This window comes from Panthera pardus, unplaced genomic scaffold, assembly GCF_024362965.1.
Source record: "Panthera pardus isolate Hobbes unplaced genomic scaffold, ASM2436296v1 HiC_scaffold_1, whole genome shotgun sequence".
NCBI classification, from domain to species: Eukaryota; Metazoa; Chordata; class Mammalia; order Carnivora; family Felidae; genus Panthera; species Panthera pardus.
Genome location: NW_026526654.1, coordinates 29,647,391 through 29,659,491, shown reverse-complemented (window position 1 = coordinate 29,659,491; position 12,101 = coordinate 29,647,391). Strand labels below are relative to the sequence as shown.

The 12,101-nt window shown below is 34.5% G+C and overlaps 1 non-coding gene across 1 annotated transcript; it reads right to left on the bottom strand.

Moving 5' to 3' along the window:
- Positions 1-11,600: 11,600 nt before the first annotated feature.
- Positions 11,601-11,706, bottom strand: LOC128776647 (U6 spliceosomal RNA). The gene has a single exon (XR_008421819.1). It is a non-coding gene; the product is annotated as a U6 spliceosomal RNA (small nuclear RNA).
- Positions 11,707-12,101: the final 395 nt, after the last annotated feature.

Below are 12,101 nucleotides of genomic sequence, written 5' to 3'. Positions count from 1 at the left end.
ATCTGCTAAAGAGCTGAACAAATCTGTGGATTCCTCACAGACCTCTCTCCCCTGAGCTCCCCGGCCTTGGTGAGGTGGTCTTTTCCCTCCAAGCCACCCAATCCTTCCTCTGGTATCTTCTGATTCCTTTCCAGGCTGATGTGCCTTGTTCGATACCGCTGCTAAGAAAACTATCAGGGGATAGGATTCTTTTACAGAATCACGAAGGACCCAGAAAAACCCATAATCTTAGCCACAGTGCATGTTCTTCTCTGCAGCTCCCTCTGCTTGTGGCTCCAAGGCTGCTCAATCCAGTCTCTCACCTTTTGTCATTCAGATAAGGCTCAGACACCCACATCTGTGTCTTCTAAGTGGCACAGTCAAACTAACCACTTATCTCTTAACACCATCCCTGGGTTTGAGGTGAGAGAGCTTCTGTGCATTATAGTGAAGGTGAGAGATTTACCCAACATTTTGACAACAGTTTTTGGAGAAATTCTTATACTAGAATCTCTTATTAAATCCACTTTAATACCCTTGTACTTACTTGGGCAAGTTCTGTGTGCTTCCTTTCATTAGAGTACATGGTCAGTTAACACTTCCAGAGTTGGAATTACAGGGGTGTTTATTTTATTTTTTGCTACGGTTTTCCAGTTTGAAATATTCTCTACCCCGAGTGACTATGATAATCATATTAAAGAAAGGAAGGGAAGAAAGTATAGAGAGAGGGAAGAAGAAAGGGAAGTAAAATAAACATAATTAGATAAGACCTAACTATGGCACCAGCACTGACCACACAATTTACAAGGCACGGTGCACAATGCATATATAAGACCTTGATCAAAATTAAGAACTGAAAGATGGCAATAACAGAGATTTGAATTCTATGTGACTCAGTAAGTCACATATAGTTTTACCTGGAATAATAGAAAAAAATAAATTATCTTAATGTATCCAAAAATCAGAGAGGAAAATAATATATATACTTACTTTAACTACAAAATATATTCTGATTTTAATTTAATTTGAGTGATTTTAATATATATCCTAATACAATGATTGCAATATAATGAACAAATCTGAAATTAACAATTTTTTCTTTTATTGCCGTATGCCTCAGTAATTTACAAGTCTTCCATGAATCCTACACATAGTATAATTCACTTTTGAACATTCTCTGTTGGAGTTTTTGACTGTGGAAAGCATGCAGATACCAGTAAAGGAAACAGGTAAATCTCTCAGGAAAACTTTGATTACTAAGTATATATAGTATTCTTAGTTCCTAATACCTTTTCTTGAAACACCACAAGCCCAATTTAGAAAAAAATTATATTTTGCTGTGAATATGACAGTGGCTTCCCACCTATGAATACATTGGTCTTCTCTCCTCTCAGAAATGTTCTCCCTCTCAGAAGTTTTCCCCCTTATGTGATTATTGCTTTTGTTCTACGTGTTCTACTCTTTTTCAAGAAAACTAGTTTTGGATTTATTGGTTCTTTATTATCTGCCATCTGTATTAATATCTCACATCTAATATTTTTTATTCTTTTGCCTTTTCCAAAGATTAATCAAATCTGCTGTCTCTTTTGCAGCATCCATGTTACAGAGCATAAATTTAGTTCTCTTGCAAACGTGCCACATCTTATCCATTTCCTTTATTTTTTATTTTAAACTTTGTTCTCTGTTTCTATTATCCGATTTTGTTACCTGAAGATTGTTGTTAGGGCTATATATTCTTGTTTCATGGGGACCAATTGTTCTCTCATTCTATGGTTGAAGCTAAAGATCTGTGGAATTTTCTTACACACTGGTCAATAAATCTTTTTAGATGTATGTTATTTTTTGTTTGCCTTCGTGTGACTGTCTTTCTTTATTTGCCTTTATTTTGTTTGAATTGAGTTGGATTCAACAAGCCTATGTCTCATGTTTGATTTGTCTCCTTAACTAACATCTTTGAATATTCAATATTAGTCCAATTTTAAAGTTGTCTAATGATTTGTCTGAATGGATTGCCCTGCCCTGACACTGTGTATGGTTTTGTATTTAACTATCTCTATTGAACCAGACAGAGGATTGATGTCTAAAACTTCCATTCACACTCTTACTTTACAGACTCATTTACCCAGTGTACTTCCTCACATAAAAAGATAATGGCTTCTCAGACTCTCGCTAGATTGTTATCAAACGATTTGAACTGATGGAGATCATGAACAAAAGTCTACAGTATGCTCTGCTGAAAAGTTTGTGCCTCTTTTTTTTTCCTCATTAGTACTTCTATTTTTTTTAATGGAGACTCCATCTTCCAAGGTAGAAAGCACAAGTAACATAACTGGCTTGATATTTCCTTTACTGTTTTCTTGGAATGTTTTGGGAGGGACTGGGGTCTAATTTTCTGATTTGGACTCAGTCTCTGAGAGATTGAGTAGAGAAGCTATGACAAGTCTTTCTCAGTTTATCCTGCTGTGTGCTTTTTGAGTTGTAATTTTATTATAGCACTAGAGCAAATAAATTTTACTTTCTTTATTTTGTATTGCTTTGATCTCTATTATTTCTGTTTAATATATGCAAAAGATACTAAAGTTTTCTCTCATTTTCTTATCTTAGTTTATGATCTAATTTAGTGTGTGTGTGTGTGTGTGTGTGTGTGTGTGTGTGTGTTTTCTGTCATCTTGGCATTTTTAGGAGATAGTGGGATTTGCTTAAAGTTCCTATATCAACTTCATTATGACTGGCTGTTGTCTCCAGTTTATAATCCAAACAATTTTAATGCAGGTGGCATTCACTTGAATGAACATGTAAGGGTAGTTTCTAACATTACATTCCCCAGAAGAGTATATGCATTAGCCGTTGTGAATCATTTGAATCAATTTGATTGTTGCTAGTGGCTACTGTTCAAATTAAAATCTTTGGAGACTTTCAAGTATGAACATGACTTAATCACAGTAAACTTTTAGAAATATTATAGTGGCAAAAGTCTATAGATAGAGGAGTAGAAACAACACAGGTGGGAAGTTCTGTTAGGCCATATTGGATGAACCCAGATGATAAGGGCCTGGACCAAGAGCTTGGCTGTGAGTAATAGAAGGAGAAAATATGTTAAATATTAGTAGATTTTGTGATTCATTGAATGCAGAAAGTGGAAGATAAGTTGATAATAACATAATTTTTAAAAATAGAATTCAAATGATTTGTAGGATTATATAACAGAAGCCCATATAATTCAGTATTTTATTATTGAAACTTTTGTCATTATGTCTCAGTATGAGCTGTTATAACAAAGTACAAAAGGCAGCTTATCAACAGCAGAAATCTATTTCTTACAGTTCTAGAGGCTGGAGGTCCAAATTACAGTGTCAGCATGGTCAGGTTCCAGGGAGAGCCCTCTTCATAGTTGCAGACTACAGACTTCTTGCTGTGTCATCACGTGATGGAGGCAAGATCTCTTATAAAGGCTCTGATCCCACTCATGATGGTTCTTTTCTCAAGACCTTATCTATCTTGATTACATCTGAAGGCCCCACCTACTAATACCATTGCATTGGAAGATGGGGTTTTAACATATGAATGTGGCAGGGGACACAAACATTTAGTCCATAATATATTACTTTTACAAGAATAAGTATTCAAGAGTATAATTCCAAAAACATCTTTGGAGAGCTATGAAATTATATCAAGAGAAAGAACAGTCTGTGGACATATAAAATGCCTGAGTTGAGTCATGGTTCCCCTTGGTAATGGCTATATAAACTAAAAGATCTAGAAGCCAGAAAACACACTGAATTTTGGTAACAGATTCTTCAATTATTCTTATAAAGCTACAGGTTATTTTGAAAGTTTGATAATTAATCATTGACTAATGAACTGGTCAGTGATTAAAAGAAATTTGGGGCTTTATATTATTTAGATAATAAAGTATTTTATTTCAAACTTTATTTTGTAATGTATTTTAGAATCAGTCCATGATATATTTTTTTGGAATGTTTTTCAACTTAAAATAACAATATTAGTTATTTAGCGATAATTTTTCTTTTGAAAAGTTCTTAATTGCTATTACTTAACGAATTCTTCGTTGATATTGTGAGATTTTTATCTATGGCCTAATACCATCATGTCTGAAATAAATCCCATGTTTGGTGATGGGAGATGCGATTTGTGTGTGTGTGTGTGTGTGTGTGTGTGTGTGTGTATGTGTGTTGTGTGTGTGATATGGTTATTTTTCTTTACTTTCAATTTTCTAGCGTAACAGTTTTTCAGAATATAGAGGTAGAGAAGTTGTATTTCCAATATGTTCATATCATAGTTACAGTCATGGCTGATTCAGTATTGTTGGGATTTAAGAAAGCTCAGTTAAAAACACGATCTTTTTCACACTCTCCGGTATGTTTGTCTGGGACATTTCTTCTCTGCTCCTCACTTTTGCATGGAGAGGAGCTTCCACTGCAGTATTATCCTGGACATTGTCATGTGTCTTCACTCACTTCCAGTGGGGAAGAGATAAATTATCTAGTGCATGAATTTGGTAAGGTAGACAGAGAATTAATGTTCAGACCCTTCTGATTCTCTTTGGGATCTTTGCTTTGCAAACAATTCTGCAATCCCAAGCTGACGTTGCAGTTCCAATGTGGGTTAGTCAATGCCTAGACACATAATTTTAACGTGAATTTATCCATAGACCTAAGCCACATTTTCCAAATATTTTATTATCATAAAGTGTTATTTTCATTTCCAACTGTTCTTCCTATTTGCCATTTGATTTCAAACTGGGTAAGGAGAAAAAAGGAGGGAAGTATTAGCTATTAAACCCTTAAAACACCAGCACGTGGCATTTAATTTTAGAACCGGAAAACTGTTCTTTTTTTCTTGTAGTCCCTTCTACTATAAAAATATACAACTGTTCAGTATAGTCATATTAGAAAACAGTAAAAGGAGTAGCACTCCACTGAAAAAGGGAAATATCAAGGATTTAAATCATGGGTCACTGTAGTAATACTGCTTGACACATATTATTTATGTTCTCTGATTATTGTAACTCTGATGAGTTTATTTGTAAGCTGATGGGTTAGTCCTGATGACCCTAGTGTTTTTTGAAGTCTGAAGTCTTTTATAAATCTCAATAAAGTTCTTTCTTGAAACAAAAATGAAATAACACCCTCCCACACACACACTGCAAACAAAAGTGAATAAATCAACAAATAATTATTTCAAATTTTAAAAGACCTATAGTTTAACAGATAATACCACCAAAGTTCTTGAAGTCCAAAATTATACTTTTAAAATGATAATTTTTTAAATGATGTCCAAATGATTTTTTTTAAATGTGCTATATGCATTTAACCCATCTGATATAAACTCATTTTCAGAACATGGTAGTATCTATCCGTGATTTGAACATTAGCAATGTGAGATTACATTTCTAACAACTAAAAGGAGTGTATTTGAGAGCCAAGTAAATGATCCTGAAAATAGCTTTACACCAATGGCTTCTAAATGAAATTTAGGACAGTAACCTTAATTTCACCAGCTGTTCTTACTGGAATAGAAAGTCTCATGAAAAACACAAAGCTGCAAACAGGGATTTACAAACACATGTTGTAGGTGGTCAAGCAAGATCTTAAAACAACAAACTTTCTAAATTGAAGCCAGAATTTTTTTTTTAATCTGAGTACATATCACCACTTCTCCAAGTAAGAAGAAATTGTTTTATGCACACAAAGACTTATAAACTAATATTGGGGAACCATTAAATATGATTTATAGTTCAAAGTACCATGTTGTATATATTTTTCTATTGATACTCTTCATGAACCATCAATCGGATGCTGCAATAATCTTCAACAAGTAACAATTTTTTTAAAAATCTGCATTTAGATATTTTGCTACTTACTTGTATTTGTTCCAAACATATAAAAATGTAACTATGTTTGAACATTTAAATAAGGAAACTACCTAATATTTTTGATCTCTTTTTACATAGAATTCCTTAAGCAAGAAAGAGCCAAGATATATATTATAAGCTTAAAATATGCAAAAAGCTATAAGTACAAGATTGACTTCTACTTTGTCACGTATTTAGCACCTCCAATTAATACATTCTCTTGTGCATTTTAGCCTCTCCTTTTATGCTGTATCATTTTCATTAACAAGCACACATTCAACTATTTTTAAAACAAACCAGAATGCCTTAAAAACCCACCTGTCCTCATTCTAGCTATTATCTCATTGTGTACTCCCCTTCTCACATGATAAGTTGGAGAGTTGTCTCCATAGGATGCACGCACTTCATCATTTGTCTTTCACTCTCTGAGTAACCCCTCATTGCATCCACTCAAGATAATCAAACAGAATAATTTCTTTCCAAAATAAATAGTGATTTATATGCTGCCAAATCCAGTGACCATATTTTCAATATTCATATCATTAACCTCTATTTGTCATTCATTGTAACAGAACTCACTCTCTTCTTTTGACTTCTAGACTTCGACAATGTCCACTCCCCATCCACAATTTCATTGATTTTAATTTGTGTCTTTGATTGGTTCTCCCCATACTGCCTATTGTCTCGATTTTGACTTTTGCCAAGGCAATTTTCTGGGCCCACTGTTTTCCTATCTCGACGATCTGCCTCTAATGTATTTTTCATGTTTTAAATTTTCCTTTCCCATGTTTTCAGTGGAGCCCATATGCTGACATAACGAAATATTTTAAATCCAGATAAACTTCTCTCTGAACATCAGACCTATAAGGGAATCATAGGTATATAATACATATCCAATAATAAACACTTGATTCTCCTACATACTTAATGTTCCTTCAAGTTCATTTCAGTAAGTGGTTCCACCATATACCACATTACTCAATATTATGTCATGGGAATATTTCTGGATATGTCTAATTTCACTCATAATAAAAACCAAATGCTTTAACACAGAATGTGATGTCCTGAATGTTGTGTCCACCACCTAACTCAGAGAATTTTGCCTCCACAAAAGTAGAGTAGACAAGCTATTCCTTAGTATGTTTGCTAAATACAACTACAACCCCTGGAAATTGTATATATAAAAAAAGAAATAAAAGACAACTTTATAAGATGGAAGGAAGTCACCAGGAAGCTTAGACCCAAAGTATAACACAGTGGTGAACTCCTTGTTTTCTTTTTGCCTCATATATCTCAGGCTTGGATATGAAGGAGTCAGCCACCCAACGACACCAATGGATGCAGACAAAGAGAAAAAAAGGAAAGAAAATGGAAAAAAAAGCCTCAACAAGAACTGGCTCTCTCTAGTCAAAGGACCAGGGAAAAAGAAGCTTAACAAGACAGAAAACATTTAGGCAAGACATGCTCTCTTCCAGTCAAATGCCATAGAAAGATGTATGGTCCAACTCCTACCTATGACAGAAAATGCCAAGTGAGGAGCCTCAGAATCCCCTCTTCTGAAACTGTAACAAGGTACTCCAACACTCCTGTCATATTGGTGTCGAGAAGGCCCAGCAGGAGTCAGGACGGTTGGGTGCATGTGTCTCTTTGAATCAGTATTTTTGTATCCTTTGGGTAAATACCTAGTAGTGCACTGCTGGAACATAGGGTAGTTCTGTTTTTAACTTTTGGAGGAATCTCCATACTGTTTTCCACAGTGGCTGCACCAGTTTGCATTCCCACCAACAGTGTAAGGGGGTTCCCCTTTTTCTGCATCCTCACCAACACTTGTTTCCTGTGTTGTTAATTTCACCCCAATGTTTATGGCAGCATTATCAACAATAGCCAAATTATGGAAAGAGCCCAAATGTCCATAGACCGATGAATTCATAAAGAAGTGGTATGTGTATGTATATATAGACATGTATATATAGACATGTATATATAGACATGAATATGACTCAGCCATTTGCAATGATGTGGATGGAACAAGAGTATAATGCTACTTGGAGTCAGTCAGTCAGCGAAAGACAAGTACCATATGATTTCACTCATATGTGGAATTCCAAAAACAAAAGAGATGAACATGGGGGAAAAAGACAGGTAAACCATCAAACAGACTGTTAACTATAGAGAAAAAGATGACAGTTGATGGAGGGAGGTTGGTGTGAGAATGAGCTAAGTGGGTGATGGTTACTAAGGAGGGCACTTGTGATGAGCACTGGGTGCTGTATGTAAGTGATGAATCAGAACATTCTACTACTGAAACCACTATTACATTATATGTTAACTAACTGGAATTTAAATAAAAACTTAAAAAAAAGAAGGGGCGCTTGAGTGGCTCAGTTGGTTGAGTGTCCGACTTCAGTTCAGGTCATGATCTCACAGCTTTTGAGTCAAGCCCTGCATCAGGCTCTGTGCAGACAACTCAGAGCCTGAAGCCTGCTTCAGATTCTGTGTCTCCCTCTCTCTCTCTGACCCTCTCCCACTCATGCTCTGTCTCTCTCTCTCTCTCTCTCGCAAAAATAGAGAAATATTACAAAAATTAAAAAAAAAACTTAAAGAAAAAAGGAGTCAGGATGATGATCTTCACTGACTATGAATGGCCCTACTCTTTCACAGTGTCATGGGAAAGCACAAAAGTAGCCTGGACTTATTACATCCCTTCGACAATAATGAGGTGCCTCTGTATGCCACTTGTCATACCGAGATCTCAAACCAAGTGAAAACGAGAATGAATGGATGCAAAACCTGAGATGACAGAGATATTAGAATTAAAGCAGTCATAGTGAAATGCTTCATTGAGAATTGTGCACACACATGAAAAAGCAAAAATCAGAAAAAAATCAGAAAAGAAATGTAGGGTGTAAAGAAGTACCAACAACAAATTTCCAACTGAAAAATACAATTACCAAAATAATATTAATAATAAAAATTTTAAAACCTTCATAAATGGAATAAACAGGATATTGGAAGGACCAGAAGAAAGACTGGATGAATGAATAAATAAACCAAGAGAACTTACCCAATATGAACAATGGGGTGAGAAAAGAGGGAAAATAAATGAATAAAGCCTTAGAAACCTATGAGAATAGAATGAAAGACCTAATATTCATGTTATTGGAGTCCCAGGACAAAAGGTGAAACAGGACACATTTTAAAAGTACTCAAAGAAATCATGTATTCCAATTTGGAAATGCTAAAAACCTACAGATTCACAAAGCTAAACATCAAAACATATCTTAGTCAAATCTTGAAATCTAAAGGCAAACAGGAAGTAATCTGGAAAGCAAAAAGAGAAAAATGACACCTTACCTACAAGAAAAAAAAATTTTTGAATGACAGCAGATTTCTCATCAAAAATCAAGAAAGTCAAGAAGAATAGGATAAAAACTTTTTTTCAGAGCTGAAGAATACGTACTATTCACTCAGAATCTTATATTCAGTAAAAATGTAATCTAGAAATGAAGGGGAAATCAATATATCTATGGATGAAGGGTTTGTCACCAGTTTATCTATCCTGAAAGAATGACCTAAGGAAGAAGTTCTGTAAAAAGAAATAAAATGATCTTTTTTTTTAAAGAAAAGGTACATTGGAATGTAAAAATTGAAGAAAGAACATAGTAAGCAAAAATATGGGTAAATACAATATAATTCTCTTTTGTTGAGGTTCTAAATTATGTTGGATGTTGAAGTAAAATTGTAACGCTGTGTGATATAGTTCTGATATATGTAGAAGAAATATTAAAATAATTATATTCTAAACATAGGAAGATGAGCAAAAGGATGCAAAGTGAGATAATATTTCTATACTTTACTCACACTGTTAAAATGATGACACCAACAGATAAGTTATGTGTATAATGTAATACCTAGAACAGCCACAAAAATCACTATAGATAAGTAAAAATGGAATCCCCAAATGTATGGGTAGCTTAAAAGAAGGCAGGGAAATAAAAACAGAAAAAAATATATATGTAAAATGAACAAACAGAAAATAGAAAAATAAAATGGCAGACAAAAGCATTAACAAATCATTAAATGCAGATGGTCTACATAGAACAATTAAAAGACAGAAATTGACAAAAGGGATTAGAAATCATAACCCAACCATATGCTATCTACAAGAAACTCACTTCAAAGATAATGACATAGGCAGCTTGAAAGCAAACACATGAAAAAAGACATATCATAAAAATATTAATTAAAACAAAGTAGAAGTGGCTATATTATAACAGATACAGTTAAAAATATGTTGGATTGCCTTTTCTTTTCCAAATAAAGACAAAAATTCCAGGATGCAAGAAATAAAATTACTAAATTGAAAAGAAAGTCTCCCAGAGTTTATTTGGGCAACACTGTGCAACTTCCCACACACCAAGGAAAAAACTGTATCTCCAGAGCTTCAGGAAAGAGTCGGGGGAGGTTTGTTTAACTATAATGTTCCAAATTACCATTTTCATGTGAAGAACACTGGAAGTCATTTGTAGCTATCGAAAAATTTTAAAAGTATTACTATCCTTATATATTTACTAAATAATCTGTGCAACTTTGATCTTCAAACCCTATTTGATTATGTCCTATTAAAAAAATAAAATTTCTTACAGCCCTACAAAAATATATTTTCTTAAGGGACACCTGGGTGGCTCAGTAAGTTAAGTGTCCGACTTTGGCTCATGTCTTGATCTCATGGTTTGTGAATTCAAGCACCACATCAGACTCTGTGCTGACAGTGTGGACCTGCCTGGGATTCTTTCTCTCCCTCTCTCTGCCCCTCCCCAATTGTGTTCTCTGTCTCTCTCTCTCTCTCAAAATAAATAAACTTAAAAAACTCTTTACTTAAAATTACCCATGCATATATTTTGCATAGATGCATACATATACTGTACATATAGATTATGCACATTATAGATGCACATATATAGTCACTATAGATTATGCATGGTATAAATCAGCAGAAATACAGTGGACAATGTAGATAAACATATCTGGGTATTGAAGAATATTTATAATTCCACAGGTGTCAGTGATCTCCAGTAAGTTAGTTCTTATTTTCCCTAACCAAGAAAAAAACGAAAACACAAAATACAAACAAACAAACAAACAAACCCAAAACAATTGCATCTTTTATCCTAAGTAAATTCAGGCACATGGTGGAATTCTTTTCATTGTAACTTATGTTACATTCTTCAAATTCTGCCCTTTTCTATCTTCGTTTTATCACTTTGTTTGAAGGTATGTTTATATCTGAATCGACCTCCTATCAGTTTAGGCCTCACAAAATATGTTAGTGGACAAGTTTTCCTGTGTCCCTACCGAGACTTTCCATCTCCCCAGTTTGCAGGCAAATAATCAGATTCCACTAACCTTCTTTTTATTCAAATTTCAGTATAGTTAACATACAGTGTTATATTATTTTCAGATATACAATACAGTGACTCAACAATTCTATGTATTACTCAGAGCTCATCATGATAAGTGTGCTCTTTAATCCTCATCACTTATTTCACCCTTCCCCCCATCCCCTCGGGTAGTCATCGGTTTGTTCTCAATAGTTAAAAGTCTGTTTCTCGGTTTGTCTGTCTCTTTCTCTTTCCCCATGCCCCTGCCCTTTGCTCATTTGTTGTGCTTCCTAAATTCTACATCTGAGTGAAATCATATGGCATTTGTCCTTCTCTGACTGACTAACTGCTTAGCATTATGCTCTAAAAATATGGAACGCTTCACAAATTTGGGTGTCATCCTCACAAGGGATCCTGCTAATCTTGTGTATATCATTCCAATTTTAGTATATGTGCTACCAAAGTGAGCACTGTAATTGTTTTTTAAATAAGCATTATTTAAATTATGCATTATAATGTGCAGTCCAAGTAAACAACAATGAAAGATCATACACCTAGTCACACATCTTCATACATCTAGATTCATTCTTGTTCTATCAAGGTGTCCTTCTGGCTAACACATATCTAGAATCACTCTTGTTGCAACGATCTCCCTATGGCTATTTTTTTTTTTTCAGTCAATTTACATTGAAGTAACTCCTCAGCACTTCCTTATATTAGAAATACAAATCCTCTCATGCTTTGAAAGTTCTTTCCTCCTACGTGATGTAGCAGCTGTTTGGAGAGATTCTTAGAGCATGTTGCATCTCGGAGGGGAAAGGAATAATCCTGGGCATGTTTTCTCAGTTTTCCTGGCAATGAACAAG